At 37.4% G+C, this 14,334-nt stretch overlaps 1 long non-coding RNA gene across 2 annotated transcripts in view; it reads right to left on the reverse strand.

Moving 5' to 3' along the window:
* LOC103137621 (uncharacterized) overlaps positions 1-5,831 on the reverse strand; it is an 85,873-nt gene extending 80,042 nt beyond the window's left edge. For both annotated transcript variants that reach the window (XR_476169.2, XR_476168.2), the window contains exons 1-2: positions 5,708-5,831; positions 723-827 (exon numbers count right to left, since the gene is read on the reverse strand). This is a non-coding gene — a long non-coding RNA (uncharacterized LOC103137621). The remainder of the gene's footprint in view (positions 1-722; positions 828-5,707) is intronic.
* Between the last annotated feature and the right edge of the window lie 8,503 nt (positions 5,832-14,334).

A 14,334-nucleotide genomic window follows, 5' to 3' on the forward strand; every position in this document is an offset into this window, starting at 1 on the left:
ACAGTCAGCTTCTTTTGTAAATTTATTTTGTAACTTGCGCAACTTCTTGGGAGTGCCAATGTCAACTGTACAGCTATACCAATTATCGTGTTAAAATCTTTTATAATGTTAGAATTTTCTGAACAACTGAGTTTGGGTTTATCCTTACGTGTATGCCATAAACGTCAAATATACTGCTCAAAAAAATAAAGGGAACATTTCACTTTAATTTTGTGTGTGGCTCCAAATCCAGGCCTCCATTGGTTAATAAATTTGATTTCCATTCATGATTTTTGTGTGATTTTGTTGTCAACACATTCAACTTTGTACAGAACAAAGTATTCAATGAGAATATTTCATTCATTCAGATCTAGGATGTGTTATTTGAGTGTTCCCTTTATTTTTTTGAGCAGTGTATAACAGATATAAATGCTTGGTATAAGTTAGTCTATAATAAATCTATATAAATTTTACAAAGCCATGAATATTGATACATTTCTGTGCTTGCAGTGTTGTGGGAGCATGGTAGTGGTGCACTTCCTGTTCTTTTTATTAAAGAGCGTGTGTTAAAGTTAATGAAACTGATAACTGGTAGTTAACAGCTCAGTTTTTTGTTTTTTCAATAATGGTGTGTATGTGTGTGTTGTCCATGCAGACTGCTTCCTTATTTTTTTTCTAAACAGAAACAGAAAAAAACGGAGGTGTGTGTATGTGTTGTGTTTCACACTTGCTGTCACTCGTACTCATGATGAAGATTTTTTTTCTTCTTTCATCCTTTGTAGTCGACGTGAAACGACAACTGACCCGTCTTTCTTTAACCTCTTCTTTTCTTATTTCAAAAGATGGTTCTGTCGGAAGAAGAGAATACATAGTATATATATATATTGTAGACAAAAAAAAAACAAAAATCAAAAAACAACATGAATAATTTATACCTTGCAATGCATATCTGCAAGCATTTCCATATCAAATAAATATTATATCTGGTCTTATGACTTTGTTTTATGCTTTGAATACTCAATCACTCTAAAGAATTCCTTATATTAATGTAGGATGGTCTCCGTCTCGTGTCATGATCAAATGACTGAGGGTTTCAAACAGAGGGAAGTTAAAGGCTTCCAGGAGATTGAAAATAAATTGAGGATGGCTTTGAGTAGTTCAAATTTAATCTTGCTTGGTCAAGATGGATGAGTTACCTGCAAAAAGATGACATCATTTCAGAACTAAATACACTGTCACCATTTGACTTTAGACAGTTTATAAAGCAGCTCTAATGACTTCGGTTTCTCAGTGCAAGCAAGTGAATGTGATTTTTTTTTATCTCTATATTGTCAATATTAATTTTAGAAGAAGTGGAGATTCCCTTGAAATAAGTGTCTGAACAATGGAGCGAGTGGAGCAGTTCTCCATTTTTTTTAAATTGTGGGAACAAACTCATGTTTCTGCTCTCCCACTTCTAACGTATCTGATCATTCCCTGCAGTCCCTCCTTCACCTCGTAGTTGATTCAATCAATCTCACTGAATCAAGCTTGCTTCACCCTCAGTGTGATCTCTTCAGACGGACAGTTTACAGCAAGAAACAAGTACGTTGAATTGAACTGAATTTCAATCAGTTTTTTATGTGATAAAACAATGACGCATTCCCCTAACTCACCATAAATATAATAAAATAGAGTAGAAAACTTGGCATTGTAGTTGCAGGCTGCAGGTTCCTCAGACCCAATCTGTAACATGCGAGTGTTTCTCCTCAGATGCAATGAATTCTTCAAACTAGCTTAATAATGACTTAACAAAGAAGCAGGATCTCTGGCACAAAAGGAGAATGTGTTGAATGAACAACACTTCTATACTGCACAGGGGTCGCCAGGGCAATCGTAATAGATTACTGTGCCGGTTATGTCCCCATTTTGTAGATTTTCACACAGTGGGAGTAGTGCTCACCAAAAAGGACGAGGGGTAGGATAGAATACAAAAACATATAAATTTTACAAGCAGATGCATAATGGAATATGAATAGAAATATTTATTGCAAAGTGTTTCATGCACTTATAACAATGCCTAAAGGAGGCAAGGGAGTTTGGAAAAGGTTGAAACATGTCTCTAATTGTTAGATATAATCTTAGGTTTACTTATCTTTTCTTTTGTTCAGGTTATCTTGTCTTCTACACCACCAAAAATACATTTGACTCTTGTCTCCTTTCTTCAACCTTTGGTGTAGCCTCAACAAATATTTGTTTGATTCTGATGATTTTTTTTTTCCTAAAAATGAGTAAACTAACACATAAATATCTCTTGCACTGTTCTGCCTTTAAACCTTTTTTTTCTTTCCGTTTCCCTTTGTAACCTCTATACCTATTTCCACTTGGCTTTCTATCAAAGAATAAACAATGTGGGCCCAATGCCAGTAAACACATTTGAACCTGGATGCTTGCTTGTCAGTGTCTAGGGCCTTATTACATGTCCATGTGTGTGTTTCTGAGGTCTGTTAAAAAGCAGACTTGTGCCTGTGAGAAAACTTCCCTTTTCACTCAAACCTTTTAGACGATAACATGATAGCTTTCCTCGAGAAAATTATGTCCCTCTTTCTCTAGCAGAAGTGCACTCACAAATATGGCACTTTGTTTACTCTTACTTTTAACTCTGCAATTATTTTGTAAATATACATATAGATTTAGAAGACTTGTGGTTTTGACTGTTATCTATTTCGGCGTGTATGTCTATGTGTGTGCAGAAAGGGCATTGGGGTGCAATGGGGGTGTAAGAGATCAAAGATTATACAACCCTGCCTTCTGCTGGTCAATGAGTAATTCTCACTTGCACACGCTTTGGAAAAACTCTGAATACTTTTAATATTTATGAGCTGAGACGGTTGAAAAAAAAATTGCTCGGGTTGTCATGTTAACCTGACAAAGAGAAAGCAAAGCAAGGCGACATTAATTCATAGGAACTAAAGTTGAAAAGTAATGGAGATAGTAGTTAACTTACAGGTCTCTCAATACTCCTAGTGTATATTTCAAACTAAAACAACAGTAAATTCTCCAGGGCTTGCGAATGTGGAGTCCAGAAACTTTTATATGCAAGTCACAGCAGAATTCAAGTGGACACATTACACTCAAAACCAACACAGAGCTCCCAATTCACATCAAGTAGGTGGCCAAAGCTCACATTTGAATTTAATGTTTGGCAAAAAGTATCAGACTGCATGTTGTAACAGAAGCAAACTGTGAATACCTAAATTTATTTTATAAACTTAGTTGTGGCAAAATGTTGTTGAGGTCGTGCACATGATTTATGTATCACTTAAACATAAAAACAAAACAGGGCAGAACTTCTATATTCAAATAACCCAACACCACAAAAACAGGCTATGAAATGGTAAACACTAAGTGCGACACTAAAAAAACTTTAAAACCTTGTGACGGTCTCCGATGCTTTGTCATATATGTAAAAGTCTTCTGTTCTAAATACTAGTTTAAGTAATACAAACACATATGCATCGTCGCCTAAATGACAGTGATGGTATTTTTCATTCCACCAGCATGAACCCAAATGTGACAGATGTACTTTCATATTTTGAATGCATAGTGAATATTGACCAAAATATATACTTCATGCTGTTAAATACATACTTTTTCCCCTGCTAATTAATTGTTCCATTTATAGGAACATTTTGAAAAGTGATTGACCAGTCCTCTGTTTTATCTTCTCTCTAAGGAAGGAAAAACTGTACTTGAAAGCAAGACATCTGGAGTTGAAACATCACCGGCTTCAGTTTCCCTGTTATCTATTTCTACTCATATCGTTTCAGAGAATAGGTGGATAGGCAAGATGAAGTAAATAAAGACAGTTATGAAGTGATAATCACTATGATAAGAGGGATAAAGAGTGGAGATGAATATAGCATATGAGGAGAAGAGAGCACTGATTAGACCTGGCTCAGGAGATGTCAGTGTTAATTACCTCCTCCTCATACACCTGCACGACATTCAAACCACAGAAATGCTGATAATGTTGTAATATCACACCCACAAAGACAAACTACACTTGTTGCCTTAGATGTTATCGCTTCTGGGAAGCAGTTCAGCTGTAAATTGCATCTGTGTCCCTATTTTTTTAAATGCTAGAAATAATGTAAAGCAACTCTGTATTTTTGTTGTCTAGGGAGCGCTTTTCATGGTTTTGTTTACCATGCAAATTGCTCTGCAGCTATTAGCTATTTGTGTTTTTATGTTACTCAGACAAACATCTGATTAACTTTTAGCCCGTACCCCGGGTAGACTGGAAAATAAAACCACTTACCTTTACAATGAGGAAAGACTGCTAATATTCAGTCATATTCAATAAATTGGAATATTATTCAAAACCTTAATTTTATTCAGTAACTTAATTCACAAAATGTAAACCTGTCTATATAATTTAGGCTCTGTGTAGATTTGATAAAATCCCAAATAAATTCAAACATTTGCAACAACATTTTTGCAACCATCATAGTTGTTTGCTTGTTCCATGTCATTCTATACACGTATTGTAAGCTCAAAATTAGCGTGGCACTTAAAACCATGCTGATTAAGGTAAACTGCTAATGGGATAAGACCGGTGAATCACTGATGGTTTCCAGATTTTATTCACGCTAGAGAATTTGGTCAAACAGCTATTTGCAGCCAAAGTCCATCTAAATCTTACAATTAAAGCTTGCCAATATTATAAAAAGGACAACAAACATAAGAAAACATAACTATATAGTAAACAAGACATCGACAAGCCTTAATATTGTATCCTATGCTTACATATGCTTAAGGATTCGGAATACTTTAAGATATATTGGTTTCTTAGGTGATGAGTATCTTTGTTTGTGCTTGAACCCTGAACATGGCTCTTAAAAGCATATGAACTCCCTAACAACAGTTCTAAAAAGATCTTGAATTCCCTCACTGAAATATTTACACAGGAAACATAAAAAAAAAAACAAACAAAAAAAAAAAACAAATCTCCTTCTTGCTTCCCTACAGTTTTCTTCTCCCTGCCGTTTTACTACACTACACAATTCAGGGCTTGTTAGCCACATTAGCCAGCCGTGTTTGGGCACTTAAACAAGCCAAAGAAACCCAGCAGAGTCTCAGACTTTCCTCAAGCTGTGAATGGAATAGCTTTGCAATTTGTCCTGGCAGAAAACAACATTTTGATCCTAATGAATGGCAAATGGCCACCATTAGAAGTGAGAGGGATTATTGGAAGGGGGTAGTTTATGGCACATGCGTCCATGCCTGCACGTTTGTTTGCCCACTCAGAATGGTCTGCTCTGATCTTTCATTAAAAGGCTCGCTACAGGGCCTCTTCTTGAGACCCTTAAACAGATAGGTCCCAATTTAGAACTCATTTTTAGAAATCTGCAGCATTCTCACACATTGTTGCACAGATTCATTGCAGGAAGGAACAGTGCGTGTGTACGGTTTCTTGACTAGTCATCTGGTAAACAAAGCAACAAACACAAGCTTCGCATGGCAGCTTGCTCATGTTTGTCCATAATTGTGTGTCCATCCCTCTTCCTGCCTCTGTGTGTTAATGTGCAGCATGTACTAAATATGTCATCTATAGGTTACATGCTTTTTCAGCACATCTGTGCTGTCTTTTGTGGTCAACCACAGCACAGTATCAACTTCATTCTGAACTGCTTCATCGGAGGTTAGGTGATTGGCTCAAACTTGTCATTTGAAAATGAATGTTTACCTTCCTGCCATTTAGGTATGTATGTTACAGGTCCGGTCTAGGAGAGGGAGACCAGCAGCAGAAGAATGGTCCTGAATAAACAGGAGAAATTATGAGATGGGAAGCAGCATGTTCTGGTTTGATGCAGTTTTTCATTTCAAATTTGTATTCAAAAATACATTTCAATTCACATTTCTGTCCATTTGCATATTATACAACACAATCATGTTTTTATATGTAGAATAACTTTCTATTCTCTTTGTAGTTATCCTTTTAATAAATAATCTAACCTAATTCTATATGTAGAATTAGGTTAGCTTTAACAAACACATATTACCAGAAAATAGTGCTTTATTTAGTTACTTAAGTAACTAAATAAAGTAACTTTATTTAGTTACTTAAGTAACTAAATAAAGTAAATGAGTAACCAAAATAATATTCCCAACTCCCTCAGCTTGGTCTGCTAATAAATCCTTTTTATATTTTACCAAAGCAATAACAAACCATATTGAATGTACAAATGAGACTATTTCTAGTACTACTAGAACCATTTTACTATCAAAACAGTGATATCTGAACGTTACAACAGAGTCCGGGCCTCTACGCTACTAGTATCAGAGGTAAAGTGAGGTTGGAGCGCCGCCATTACACAGCCTCGTCTCTGCTTCGTAACGAGAACAGCCTAACCGTTCTACCAACCTCGTTTAACATGAATAAAATCACGCATAAGTTGGCTATAAAGCACTGAAATCATATACAGCCCTACTATGTGTGATTTTGTATTCATTTTATGCAATATTACCTCTGTTAACAGGAGGAATGGTGAGATGTGAAGCGGCTTGTTACGGTTTGATCCAGCTTCGCTTCATAGTGCGAACGGAAGCTGCAACAAAAAGATTCCCCCCGCCTGGCGGAACACAGTACACTGCCCCCTTGTGGCGCACTCCACATCCGCACTCACCTGAAGATCAACCAAATAGTACTTGCTAAAATGATTTTTCCTTATAATTGGAATGCTCCTAATAAAGTGTAAATACACTATTCTCAACATTAAACCATCACAATTCCGAACACTAACATTCATCAATAAACTTCAGGATTGAACCTTACCTACATTGGTTAATTTTCTTGTCCAAATACATGAGAGTTCGATGTTCAGACTGCAGTATTTTTGAATAAGCAGTATATGAAGACTGTGAGGAGATTAAACTTCTGATACTGGTTGCTTTTGTATAGTCCATTAATCTGTAACGCTCCTTAACAGACTTGCAGAGTCTGCAATTTCTTTGAACACTGCCCACAATATTATTGAAGTGACCAAGAATTCTGTTGGACAGATTTCATTTACCACTTATTTTCCTGGGTGTTATTGCCAAAAGATTATTAAAGCTCATGCACGTTATTGTCAGAGCAAAGCTACTCCATGCAAGATAAATGGGAGTTTTTTGTGAGGGCCACACTTTAAAACCAAAAACATGCAAAGACAAACAGGGGACTTTCAGAACCAAGGTCCTCCAACTTTTTGATGCATTCCTGTCCAAAGTCACCAAATTTAAATGAAGGCCTCGTTACTTGGCTTCTGTAAAGCTTTGTGTCATGTAGAGGAGATAAATCAGCCATGTGATGAAGATTTTTTTTTTCTTTGATCACTTATGCACTTTGTGTCTATCTTAACTGAGGACAACGTTGAAATGGACTGGATTGGTATGTTTACATGTGGGTATACTTTGCACAATGTGGTCTGTTAATCCAGTACAGAAATTAGACACATAGAATGTGCAAAACTCAGAACAATACTACAGTTTCAGACATTTTCCCTTAATCTGCAATAGTACTGACAAATCCGGAAGAGTTTGGTGCAGCACAGATGTAAACACTCCCCAACCCCATAATATGTTTTGCTATATGAAAAGGCTTGTTGCAAACAAACACTTTATATGTAATATACTGCGAGTCTCATCACTTTCTTCTCCTTCAGAGCGTCAGCTGATGAAAGGCATCCATTTTCTCATTTGCAGTGGGATGTTCTCTGTCCAACCTCGTAAATTGCTGGAACCATTGTTTTCTTTTTCTCTTTGCTTTTGTTTTATGCCATCTGTACTCCCACCTTTTGTCTGCCTTTCCATCCATCTCCTCTTTGCTCAGCAGAGCTGTGTAACATGGCTAAAAAGGTTTCAGACTAAACACAATAGAGTCAACCATAACATACACATTGTTCAGCAGGCTTCTTTTTCTCCAGATATATGTTGCATCACAATGAGTTTCATTGCACTATGAACATTTTGTTTCAGGATTTTAGATTCATATCTAAAATCACATCATTTTTTTTAAATTAACCAAAGATTAAACAAAAATGGAAAAAGCTTTTTGTGCAACAGAAATAGAGGGTAAGTGGCAGCCAGGTGAACTTAATCAGCTGATGTTAATTTGACTATCTGATTATCATTAGTGTGACAACTTCTATGAAAACAAGAAGGGAAGCTCATTTTCCTCTCATTTTCTAAATGTTAATATTCTGTAAACAAATCACACATCTATCATCAGAAATAGGGAAGGATTTCTAAGTAAGCAATATTTTAACAAAAAAAATTAGGGAAACTGAAAATCCAACATTTTTATTGTATGCAACATAGATTATAATGTATTTTTATGAGCTTGTTATCATGGTAGAATAATCCAGTCCAGCTTTGGCAAGACTATATATTGTTCTAATCCTAAAGTGACTCTAATAACAAGGAAATCACTGAAAATCGTCCTATTTTATGTTCTCATTAATAGGACAAATATTTAAAATCTCAAAATTGTATTTTTAAAAGGTGATCTGCAGTAGAATTATCGGGGGTAGGTTCAAATACTAGAAATGTTTTAGATTTTCAGCTTGAATTGTACAATTGCAGATTCCTTCCAAACCACCAAAAAGCCCCTTAGCATCATCAGCAACTAACCATTGGCTTAATTTCACCGCAGAGTCAGCTGTGGCATTCTCACCGCAAACTTAAAGTTTCTACAAATCAAGTTGTACATCTTCCATTGTCTGACCATTCAGCTGAATTAATTTTAAACATCAGATAAAACATGTCCCAAACAAAGTTCGAACTGCTCTTTGCTATAGGTTGGACTCTTTGTGTCACAAAAAGCCAACATAACAAGCCGTTAAAGCTAAATAAAATGTCCTCATTGTAGTAACGTTTAACAGCAGAAGGATTTTACATATTTAATTTGAGCCAACTTTAAGCATTTCCCAGCATAAAGTCTGGTTATCTTTGATCAAATCACCTAGCAAAAATACTCAAAGCAACACATGAAACAGGATCTCTTTTATGTTATCATAACCTAGAATGGGCCTAGTTTGCAGATATGCGCTTAAAGGAAGTCTGACAGATGTGTTTGTGTGTGCGGCACTTCTTTCTTCATACTTTCTATGTCTTCTTCGCTCCCCTCCTCCCCTCCTCATGGCCCACAGCCCAGCAGTAATTCTGTGTTTATCAACTCTTTATTATGGCCTCTCGCATCATCATTTACAATGGTAGCATCTGCTCATTGCCTAGCCTGAGCATGGGGCAAATTGCTTTTATAGGAGGGGGAAAAAAAAAAAAGAAAAGCCTGAGCGAGGACAAATACACACACACAGCATGGCCTGCACACAAATCAAGACACAGAGCTCTGGCCTGTTTACAGCGGTTGTTAACTCTCCCGGCAGAATCGCACACAAACACACAAACACTTCACTTGTTCTAACAGGATCAAATGATTAACTGGCCTCCATCAGCAAATCAAAATCAGTCCCCAACCCAATGAGGGAGCTGTTTGGATTTTCCATTTATTTTTTTCTTCCCTTCTACCTGATGCCGCACTGTGGAAAACAAATATCACATCTGGCCTTAGACAGACAATCCCTGTGTTTGGCTTTATCTAATTTAGCCACTACAGCAATGTGGGAAACAGTGGGGAAGCAGAAAATGGCAAGACATCCTGTCTTTTTCTTCGCGTTTAACACATTAGTGCTCCCTAAATGATGGGGATGGAGAGTCAGTGAGGTGAATTTGCAGAGAAGCTAGGCAATTTGGGGAGGAAAAATAATCACAGTGCTCCTTCTAATCATAAAAGGCTTTATTGTGTAGGCAGGAGGAATAGGCATGCATCAGTTTGGTTTTGTACAGATGCTTACATAGGACACACACTGCAGCATAACGTTAAATAGACCGAGGAAAATAGGACGCATGGTGATGTGATGCAAAGCAATACAAGGAGGGAATAGTAAAAGGTTATGCCGTCATCAGATTTTTATCTGTTGTTGCTTTATGGAAACTTTTCAATTTTCAGAGCACCTCCTGGATGAGTCAGTGATGAATTTGTGGAGTAACTTTGGTAACTGCTTGTTGAACACTGTTCAGTGTTTTCTACGCTTGTGTATATTGGCTCTTACTGCGGTTTGCTGGACTCCTAAGAACTAGTTCTTCATTCAGACAGATACCAATGATTTTGTTGCTCTTATGCTCTTGATTTTCATTAAATTGGGGTTTAATGTGTTGCTTTGAGAAATCTGAAAAAGGTTGAGTGGTAGAGCAGTGCACCATAGATGTCACAGCTCTTCCCTATACACACATGTTGAATCCACCTAGCTGTTAAATCTACGTGTTCATAAGTGTTTTATTAGTGCTTAATATTGATTCTTTCTTAAGCAGTAGTGTCATTAAAATGAACCATCTGCAGCATTGTCTTTGATTTGAGCAGGAAGTACAATTTCCACAGCAGATGGAACAGTCTACCTGCAATTTGCACTTGTTTTTAGTACTAGAACATGAACATGCTTCAGAAGAAAAAAATGTTTCATAATGAATATTAATCAAAATTTCTCCCAAATTAAACATGCATCAACTCTCAATATTACCTGCTTCCAGGACATGGAAATTCTTGGCTATGGTGATAATTTCTCATATTAAGTTATGGTGGTAATTTTGGGTGGACTGGATTGATAGGGATCTTATTTTTTTTTTCCTTTATAAGATCAAGTGCTTGAGAAAAAAATAAACCCAGCACTCCACTGCCTGAAAGCCCAGGTAGAGCAATTATTCATGTTCTTAAAATCTGCACCACATTAAAGAGGCAATCAAATGAAACTCAATCCAAACACTTTAATAAACATTGAAGAGATATATATAAAAAAAATAAAAAAATAAAAAAGACTACTAATATTACTAATACCTATTTGTAAATTCCACACTTTTTCACGCCCAATATGTTTTGAGCATCTCTTTGATCCTGGGGAATATTTAGTCTCGGACCAGTTCATTAGTGTGACTCACTCTCCTGGAGACAAACTTGGTGTGGAGTTCATCAGCGAGTTCCAGATGGTCAAGCCTTGACTCATGGGGCTTAGTCAGGCTTAGGCCCCAATACCTGTGAGAAGCAAAGTTTAGGAAATCCATAATCTGGTCCAGGTGGCAGGCAAGGGCTAATTCCACGACCATAACATAGTCTTTGTAATGTGGATGTAGGTTTTCTCTGTAACAAGAAAAGCAGGAGCTGATGTGTCACATTTGGTTTCATCAACTAGATCGTTAACTCAGTTGCATGCACAGCTTAGTCTCTGGTACCCACCACCTGACAAAGGGTCTGAGCTCTTTTCTTCTTCAGGTTGCAGAACAACTTGAGGTGGAAAATTAGAGGTATAGGTATGTTTAAATTTTATCTATATTCAAAGCAAAAGTTATTGACACTGCTCACATTATGCTATAATTATCCCATCAACATTGTCATTGCACATGTGGCTATAGTATCCAAGGAACTAAGCAGGCAATTTTCTATGATATTCTGGTGCATTTTAAACCGAACCACACTCACAGAGAGAGATTTGTTCATCCCAAGGAAAAAAAAAACAACAACTAAACTGATACACACTGGTGTGGTTTATGCAATCCAGCGCAGTGAGGAATGCTCAAACCTCTGCGCTGAAGAAACTAAACAGTCACATAAATGGATGGCACATCACAGAAAAACAAATAATTGAGTCAAGAATCAGCATTTCATGGCCACTCATTTGAAGAAAGAGAAAACATGTAGTTTGAAAGAGAAGTGAGGGAAGCCATCCATGTTAAACATGAAAAATAACACTAAACAGATCAGGTGGTCTCAGATTTCGTTTTTCTAACACCTGCTCTGCAGCATTGACTCCCCAGGTGTTTTTTTCAGCAATTCACACCTTGGAACATGTGAACAAACCATCTCACATAGTATGTTAAGGGCCATGTTTGAATTGTCAAGCAAAAACAACCCAAAGTGACACACATGTCCAAATTGCCCCATTAGTGACCTTAATGGCCCTGTTTGTTCTGACTACATTTCAGAAGCCTTTTACTTCCAGCCATGCTTAGAATTAAAAAAAAGCCTTTTGTGTGGGAGGTGAAAAGTCTTAAAGAAAGAAGAGATGTCCAGGTATCTTGTAGTGAAGCACTTATGATCTGAAAAAAATAAAAAATAAAAAATAGAACTAAATAAGTGTTGTTTCTCTCCTGGTTTCTACATTCATTAGCAGTAAATTAAATTACTGAAATCAGTGTAAGATATAAACACTTTCTGCAAAGATTAATGTTCCATACTGTAGTCTAATGCTTCATTTCTGCACTGGTCTGTTTGTCTGTGGACATGTGCTCAAACGCCACTTGCTGTGCGGTGATACCAGCTAAGCCTGTCAGAAGGGATTGTCATGCTCGCTGCTGTCACTCAATGTGACATCCTGACATTCGTTTTTGCTGGTGTTTATCAGTCAGGATATGCATGTGTGCACGGATTGTGGGTGACACTGGGAGCAGTGAGTCTGGATAAAAGATCTTTGACATTCATGGCTGCACGTGCTCACGCACTCATGCCTGGAAGCTATGCTGCAATGGTGAATAATTCCATCAACCGTCAGGTCTTTAGTTCAGGCCTACATACAAACACACACACACACGCGCGCGCGCGCACACACACACATACACACGCACACGCACGCGCACGCACACACACACACACACACACACACACACACACACACACACACACACACAGAGAGTTCCCACCACTAACCTGGGAAGCTGTTGGGTAACAGTTTAATTGTGTTCAAACAAGCAGTCATGCCTGTATATACTGCCTGACAGTACATTAAATTTGAACTCCAAAATAATTTTATAATGTAGACACCATGTTCATATTATTAGCTTAATGGTTCTGGTATTTTCCCAAGTAAAGCTGCTCTAAAGTTTGGCGTATGTGATGTAGTTCTGTTGGCTTCTTTGTGTTGTAATGTTTGCCGTGCATTGGAGTAGTTGACAGCTGAGTGTGAAGTGGCTGGAGAGCCCACTGCTTCCAGTATGAGGCCATGGTTCTCAACTGGAAAAAACATGGATTGTTCCCTTCCTGCCAGAATGTCCCTCTGCACCAAAAGGGGGAGTGTCTATGTTGTTTTCTTCACAGATGGAGGCAGGTTGGAGCAGGAGGTGGATATACAGATTGGTGCCGAGGTTGACCAAAGGGTAAAGCCATCAGTTTACCAGTACGTCTATGTTTCAACCTTCACTTATGGTAATAAAAAATGGATTGTGAGTGAAAGAAGAAAATGCTTGCAACAAGAAAGACTTATCTTCCTCTGTAGGAAGCTGGTGAGGAGCTCCATTATCTGAGAATGGAGCCATTGCTCCTCTGCAAGAAAAGAAGTCATTGAGGTGATTTGTGTATCTGGTCAGAATGTGTCCTGGGCAGCCCTTCTTTAGAGGTTTTTTCAGGCACATCTCAGTGGTTAGGCGAAACTGTGTTAAAAAGAATGACATGAAGAGACTTCCAACAAAGATTATACATGTTCTACTAATGGTTTTTAGATTCCAGGTAACTGTAACATTGCAAAGTAAACTCTGGCCACTCATTTGAAGAAAGAGAAAACATGTGGTTTGAAAGAGACGTGAGGGAAGCCATCAAGTTCAGACACGGGTCTGAACTTGTCATTTTGTATTCATGGCAAATGTACAGTATTTGTTGTTAATTAGCAAATCTACTGGCAGCAGAAGGTATGTATTTGAAGCCAGATGTGCACAAAACACACATTTTTGATTCATGTTGAGTCCGTTTTTAAATCCAGTTTTAGCAAACATTAAATTTTGTGTCCAATTTTCTTTCTGCTGGATACTGATAATCATGCCTTGTAAATCAGGCTAACAATACAATTCATCATATAAAACTCACGATGCGGCTCATGAAACCCTTCTATGATGACATAATAAACAGTAAACCATGATAATGCCACTAATTTTATCAATTGAACACATTAAAGAAGAGGCAAGAATCTACATATTTTATTGCACAATCATTAAAAGCAAAAAGTAATTTGAAATACATTTTTTTTCTTATGACCACTTTATGACCTATGAGGTAGCCTTGGACGTTGCTGCTCAATTTCATGCTCTGATTTACATGCTGAACTTTTAAAAACTCTCATCATTTGAGTTTCTGAGAAAACTCTTCAAAAAGAACAAAGGGAACTCCACAGACCATCACACTCTTGGACAGCCCTCGTTTCTCCGGCCCTTTTGTTTCTCTCTGTGTGTGTGTGTGTGTGTGTGTGTGTGTGTGTGTGTGTGTGTGTGTGTGTGTGTGTGTGTGTGTGTGTGTGTGTG

Source organism: Poecilia formosa, unplaced genomic scaffold, assembly GCF_000485575.1.
Source record: "Poecilia formosa unplaced genomic scaffold, Poecilia_formosa-5.1.2 Scaffold42, whole genome shotgun sequence".
NCBI lineage: Eukaryota > Metazoa > Chordata > Actinopteri > Cyprinodontiformes > Poeciliidae > Poecilia > Poecilia formosa.